This window comes from Alligator sinensis, unplaced genomic scaffold (assembly GCF_000455745.1).
Source record: "Alligator sinensis unplaced genomic scaffold, ASM45574v1 scaffold693_1, whole genome shotgun sequence".
Lineage (NCBI taxonomy): Eukaryota > Metazoa > Chordata > Crocodylia > Alligatoridae > Alligator > Alligator sinensis.
In genome coordinates, this window is record NW_005841987.1 from 1,328,689 (window position 1) to 1,336,188 (window position 7,500).

Consider the following 7,500-nt stretch of genomic DNA (forward strand, 5'->3'; position numbering starts at 1 on the left):
TGTAACCACATCCTATGCCAATTGTCTCGCCCCACACCTCAGGAGAAAAAGGATTTGTTAGGGGTGGCCCAATGGTCTGTTGGAGTAGAAGAAAACATGGTGGATTTGAAGTCCCATGCTATGGAAGCAGTAGAAGCAGCAGAAGCTATAGTAGGCCCCCTGCTCTACATCTATCTACACACTTCTCTTGGTCAGAAGTGCTATTGGTCAGGCATTGGTCAGAAGTTGGAATTAGTTCATTCCTATTTCCATTTTTATAATACTTAAATGCAAAAAAATGGTGCTTTGCTGTCAACTTGTTTCTTGAGAGGCCTGGAACTAAAAAAACTCCCAGTGTTTTTAATATAAAATTTTTAGCATATATATAAGACATGTTAGGAAGGGTGTATCTCAAAAATGAGTATGTTCAGTTCATTAAGCCCTCAGAATTGGGATGTTTCTCTAATATATATGCATATTGTTTTGCCTGCACAACATCTTCCAGTAATTTTAGGTTTCAAGTAGGACATAAATACTTCCAAGATTTTTTTAATGGATCTGAAAAAGCTTATATGAACGATGGGGTTTAGTTTTAGTGGCCTTGTATAAAGTAAGATATATGTGAAACTCATGCAGATTCCTGTAAACCAACTGGTACGGGTTGGGGCTTGGACACTTTTCACTGCCAGGTCTCAACACAGTTATGTCTTTAGGGAGAAAGATCAGATTGTTGTATCCCAGAATTCATCTTTAAGGATGGAAAAGGAAGTGTCATCTTAGCTAGTAAGTAGATAAGATTATAGAAAGTAGGATAGCAGAAGTGCTAACCAAACAGAGCTTCCAAACATGCAGTATCCAAGGCATCTGAATATTTAGGACAATCCTCACCATGAATACTGGTTGAGATAGATTCAAAATTGAGTCAAGCTGGCTTGTTCACAACAATTTTAGCCCACCCTGACAGGAATATTTTATCAGAGCCTCACAAGGAAATTTGTGGTGTGGCTAAACCACAACAAAAGCTGGAACAATTCTCTTGGAATATGAGCTAGGAATTTTGAATCTTACCATTACTATTTTGTGTTACATCATAATCTAGTTTATAATTTGAATGGGCTGCCTCATGACTACACTGTTGCTTTCATTCTTCTCTTGTTTTCCCGGGTATATTTTATTAAAACCTCTTTTTATTTTTTGTAGCTTCAGTCCTGATGCAAGCACTAGCTTTATTTCCAGATTGATTCTGTAAACTAAATATTGTTCTTGAGCCCAGTAGCAAACCAGCTCTCTGGCTAGTATTTTGAATTCCCATCTCAGGAGTTTTCCTTATTTAGAGCTTGATTCATTAAATTTACATGCTATTTAAAGATTATTTTCTCTCCTTTACACAGATACAAGTTTAGACTGTCCCAATTTATACTCAAATAAAGCAAAAGAAAGAGTAAAGTCAGTGCTTGTGAAATTTGTTTTGGAGACAGGAGTCATCTATTAAAAATAGAACAGGTGCAGCACTAGCAATTATATATAAATTGCATTTATCTTGCACCTTTGACCGCCTCACTGCACTCTAGCCACTAATCCATCTCCATTGGGACTACATCTAACATCCAAACCCCTAAGCAGCTTCAAAGAGCTGCCCTTAAAAAATAAAGCCAAACTATCATAAAAATGTTTTCTCTTTTCCTCCTAATCGTGGGATTTCTATTCTGCCCCCTACCCAAGGAAAAATAGAAAAAAAGCTTTGCCTGAGGCAAAAGATGGGTAATATTTAGTCTGGGACCAGTGACAGGATTAAGATCTGATGGCTTATGACTCTGCAGGGCAAGTAGTAGTAGCTTTAAACTACTGAAATTCTTAGTTTTTCAGTGAAATATAGTATTCAATTTTAAGGTCAAGAGATACTGGACTTCAGAGTTTTTGTGATATAGAAATGAAATTTTAGGCAATATTTAGTTGTCTAGTAATCCTTTTATTTTTAACTCAAGTCCCTAAGGTCTATTTTTGCAGATGGTGGAACCACAGAAAGAAATCCCAATATTTGCTTTAAATCTCTGTGAAATATTTATGAAGTAAGTCTACTGTAAATGTGTAGTACATACAGAACACACCTACACAAGACTCTAAATGTGCAGTAGTGTAATAATACTGCACAGTAGCGTGTGTCAGCACGGACAGTGCTAATACACTACTGTGCAGTACTATTAGGCTACTACATAGTAGCATCACTAAAAAGGCATTTGCCAGCACTACTGTGCAGTAAGTCTGGTTACTATGTATTTGTTTAGTATTTGATTATACAAGTACTAAATAAATGCACGGTAACCATTGCACAGTAGCGTCTCGTGTAGATGCACACAGATTATCTGCTGGTATACCATGGTCTAAATGTTTTGTTGGCTCGTATTTAAACTGTCTTGCATAACTCAATAATAGCTTTATAAGTTGTGAATTTACTCAAATAAGTTCAGTAAAACATATAGGGTGGTATTTTAAAAACTGCTTAGCTTTTGCCTATCTCTGCTCTAACTGAAGTCAAGACATTTTACTACAACAGTGTTATACAAAGTGCTGTATATTATGCAGAGAGCTGACACACAGAGAGAAGCAGAAAAACTAACTGCCTTTAGTTACAGCATTTTTTTCCTTTCATGTCAAATAATTCACTTCAGTCACATTGTGTGGCCTATTAACTCAAAATAGAGATGATGTCCAAATTAAATTTACTTTTTTCAAGGCTGGAATATTTAAGTTCGAAAAACATACTGTTGCCAGTGTTCAGAAACCTGATATATTTAAAAACATATTTCAATTAATGTTGTAACAGCTGCACGCCATGCACTTCTAAGATACATTGTGAGGTATCTGAGCAAATAACTTTGCTCAAGCTGTCACATTCTCTCAGATCAAAATGTTCAGAAGGTCCTTAATATGGATATAAATAATAAACCAAATAGCTCTTTCTAGGAATAACACAAATTAAGAAATAAAATAAGAAATATTTTCATCTTCTCATTCCTTAATCAAACTTTAAACATGGAATCTTTCCTGGAATTCTACATTGGTGTTGACTGATATGAGTGGACTATTAGGTATAAGCAGGGAATAGGATGAAATGCAGTGAAGGCGTGGGTCAGAGATAGGTATGGGATGATCTAGAATTCCTTAAAGGAGGGTGTGGCATACCACCCCTCTGGAGGACTAGCTGCAGCCCCCAGGCTGGTGAGGGGCACAGGGGAGCTGGGCAGGGATCAGGTGCTTGAAGAGGAGGACCCATGTCCCAACTACAACCCCTGACCCTGGCTGACCTGAACATAGGTGGATCCCCAGAACCACTCTTGCCAGGGGGTGTGGGGAGCATATGCACAAAGAGCCCGACTCCAACAGGGACAGTGGTAGTGGTAGTGGCAGGGAGTGGGTTCCTCCCTCCAGCACGTCCTTCCTGCCTGGCTGCCTTTCTCCCCTGCAGCGTTCTCCATGGGGCAGAAGCAGGTGCTGGGAGGAGGAACCTATTTGCCACTACTGCTGTCCTTGGCCAAGTCCAGCACTCTGCACAGCTGCTTCCTGTAGCCCATAGTTGGATAGGGGCAGGGGCTCTGGGGCTACCCCTTGGCTGTTTCAGCCAAGGAGACCAGTGAGGGGGGGACATGGGTTCCTCCTTCCAGTGCTTGCTCCCAGGCAGTGGGGACCACAATGCGAGACTGGAAGGGACAGAAAGAGACAACCAGTGTATCACCACTGCTGTCCCCACAGCTCCTCAGACAGCTGCAAACTGCTGATGAAGTGGGGCAGAAGCAGCTCAGGGGCTGCCCCCGGTTGCAGGTCAGCTTTGGGTGATAATGGAAGCAAAGGGGGAAGTGCAACTTGCATTGTTGCACTTCCCCTGAATCTCTCTTGAGGTAGTGGTGCTAGATAGTAGCAACCAGATAATAGGGAAAGGGAGGCTGGTTGGAAGGCAACTGAAGAGTTAGAGAAGTTGCCAGAAGTCAGGTGAAAGAGTTGGTTTGCGGGTAAATAGCTGAGGAGCCAAAGTGATGGAGCATAGTTGGGAGACAGTGGGAAGTTTGAAAAGGGAAAGGATGTAGTTTGGGTCAGGGGAACTAGGGACTGGGAAGTAGAGGAAGAGCAGGAGCAGCTGTAGACAGGTAGAACAAATTGTGAGAAGATTTTGAGCTTTCAGGCTTTGAAGAGGTGAAATATAGAGTAAAAGGGTTCATGGAAGAGATTCAGAGAATGTGGAAAATCAGTACTGTGAAAGATCTAAAAGAAGGGAGCAGAGGAGTAACAAAAGGATTGGGAGGCACAAAGGGAGGGCAAAATAAGCAGTCAGAGCATGAACGCCGCATGCCCCTGGATGCAGACAGCAGCGGCAGTGTCGGTGGAGGGACTGTGGCAATCAGGGAGCTCCTGCAGGTGGCCACAGTGGTGGCAGGGGTGGGGGGTGAGTGCCCACAGCTGCCAGTGGTGCTTTTAGTAGGGGGTGCACTGCCAAGCTCAGCAGGTGCACATACACCCGTGAGTACCCCCTATGCATTGCCAATGAGTCAGAGGACATGTCTACATGTTTATTAAGCGGCCATAGTTACAGCGCATTAAGTTTAGTAGTTGTATAACCACCCAGACTTTACAGACTAGTAAAGTAAGGGTGCTCAGATCTGGATTGGGTTTGGGTTTGAAAGCAAACCACAGTTCCAATTCAGGTACTGATTTGATGGGGCTAAAATATTTAAAATTATATATACTTATAGAACAGACAATAAAGGCTAAATACTCTAAAATTTCAATTCATATTGCATTTATTTTTAAAATTGTACTCTAAGGTAAAGAAAAGTGATTATTAACAATCCCTGTAAATATATGTAAGGACTGATTAAAAGCCAGATGAAAGGAGTTTAAAGTTAAGTCTGAATTTCCACCCATAACCCTTTCTTCAATTTTCTTGTCACTTATTCTAATCTCTTTGTGGTTTCTCTTGTATCTTCCCTCCTGGCAGATCTCCCTAGATAGGGAAACTTCATATCACAACACAGGATTTTTGGATTCCTTGAGCATTCGTTAGTCACACCATGTTAAACGTGAACATTCACAATGGAATTCGAGGGTAACTGCAACTAGGTTGGGCAAAATTAGCACAAGTTCTGGTCATTCATTCTCAGCCACTTTCTTGAGGAACTGGTAGTTTTTATGTCTGACCTTCTCTGCTCTTGTATACTGTCAGTGACTACAAAAGAAAAGACAGCTGATCAGATTCATAAAAGCACAGCTTGAATTTTCCTGGATGTTGAAATTCTTCAGTGTTCTTAAAACATTTTTCTGCTTCCTGCTGGATTTCCTTCCTACTGCGATGGTCTGTCAGTGATAGTATCCCATCTACTCAGACTCTTGGCTCTCTGTTGGAATGTTCTTGCCTGCTATCCCATATACTTCATTCATTGCCACACTTTTTTAAAGGGCAAGGAGGGGCTATTCTGTAGTTGAATATATTTTTATGCCCAGGCTACTAGCTGTTCTAGTCTTTGAAGTGCAGCACTCTGTCTCTGTTTCTCTCCCTTTCACAACATACATGCTTTTAAAAAATATAACAGTTGCCCCATTTTAAAGTATGCCATTGGTACAACTGCAAGGATGGTAGGGCCTCAAGTGAAAAGTTTATTTCTGGTCTGATAGGGGTCACATCATCTTAGCAGATATAGAAGAATTGGTATAATCCACTAATAAGACAGCTCCTAATTATAGACCCATATAAAGCATATTTTACAGACACTGAATTACAGTATTAAATACATAAAAGAATTACAGTGATTACTAAATGTCATTATGTATATTTATATAGCCTATAGTTGAATGACACTTAAGTTTATAATTTGACATTTAGAAAATGAGAATCTGGATGAATATGCCAATGTTTAATTTTATTTCAGTATACTGAAATCTAAGTTTGCTTGCTAGGGCTATACTAATTCCAATTTGTGCACCATATGTGATGTCTGTATGTCTTCCTGTTGCATCATGCTTTTCTGAATTTTGTCCTGTGGCATCATGCTGACAAGCATTTTTGTCAGCTCTATTTTGGAATTAAAGCTTTAAGTATGGCAGCTACGGAAGGTGTTGAAGGCATTCCAGTGCTATTTACAGCCTGGAATCAACCAGATGTGTTTAGGCTTGGCACTGGTTTTGAGTTTCAAACATTGGTTAGAAACTGCCTGAAATGCCAAAGGAAATACAGCTGAAGATGACTTTAGCATTCAGTGCTGAGTAATTTCTGTGTAGAAACAGTTCTGCTCATATGAATATGAATATTTGTATTTGCTCATACACAAGGGACAAGATCCCTCAGTCCTGGTTCCATCCCTCCATGGAAGCTTTCCTAAAAGTAAGCTTGACTCCTGGGCTAGGGACAGACATTCAAAAAGCCTGACCCTGAATTGATTCAATCTTTGCAGGTTAGTCTAACCTGGCTAGGCTAAATCACTTTGTAACTGAACAGACATCCCAGACATACAGGCACATGCCTGCAGTGGCTCCAGCTAGAAGCTTGTGGGGCACTAGAGCAGCCCTCCCTTCCCTTCCTCAGGGCTGAGCGGAGGGGGGATGTGGCCAGGCCCTGGCAGGATTAGGGAGGGGTTCCCCGCCTCCTTGATAACAGAGCATTTATCAGCTCTGTTTACAGCATTTTATCCCCCCACCAGAAAACAAACAGCCTCTCTCATTAGTTCAAACTTTTCTTAAACAAAGAAGGACTGGAGGGACATTACCAGCTGAGCTGTTGATTAGCTCTAAAAAGCCCTATCTGCTACAGCATGGACTGTAGTCAGCATGTGGTCTGCTAGCTATTGCAGAGGTGTCTGTGTACGGCAGAGGGGATAGGAGTGGTGAGGGGAGGCAGAGACCAGGAGGAAGCCAGGCAGATGCTGCTGTGCCTGCAAATCTCTGCCGAAGCTGCAGCCACAGAGCAGAGGGGAGGCCAGTCCTGCTGTGGATCAGAGAACCCTGCCCAGCCCAGAGAGCATGCCAGGATGCTGGGGGAGTCTGATTTAATTTAAACCAGCAAGGGGTCTGGGACAAACATTGCATAAACCAGCGTGACCCAAATCAGTTATGTCTGATACTACGTTCAATCAGGCTTATCTCAAACCGGTTTCAGCCATTTTCAAACTGGTTTATGTGTAATGGCTTTCCCTGGCCATGAAGTCTGTATTATTCTTTGTCACTGTTATCACTAGGGGCATAATCCTGCTCCAAATGTCAATGGCAAAACTTTAACTGATTCTTAAGAGCACCAACCCCTTTGTCACATACCTTATAATTATTGTTGCTATTAATGTTCTTAATTCCTATTATGTATTAAGCTACTTTTTTGATGCAGACAAATCTAAAGGAAGATATGGTCCATGCTGTAAGGAACAATCAGTTTGAATCTAACACAGTTCATATACATGTAGAACTTAGTTTGGTGGCAGGATACAAAAAGTTGTACAAATGTTTTCTCACTGTTGTTTTATTTTAAATGGAGAATAAGAAGCA

General features: G+C 41.1%; 1 protein-coding gene and 1 long non-coding RNA gene across 7 annotated transcripts in view; one reads left to right on the forward strand and one right to left on the reverse strand.

Moving 5' to 3' along the window:
- Window positions 1-7,500, forward strand: part of ZEB2 (zinc finger E-box binding homeobox 2) — a 134,823-nt gene that overhangs the window by 123,857 nt on the left and 3,466 nt on the right. The gene's annotated exons all lie outside the window — the stretch shown is intronic.
- The window catches only part of LOC112549887, a 155,376-nt gene that overhangs the window by 92,077 nt on the left and 55,799 nt on the right, over window positions 1-7,500 (reverse strand). The gene's annotated exons all lie outside the window — the stretch shown is intronic.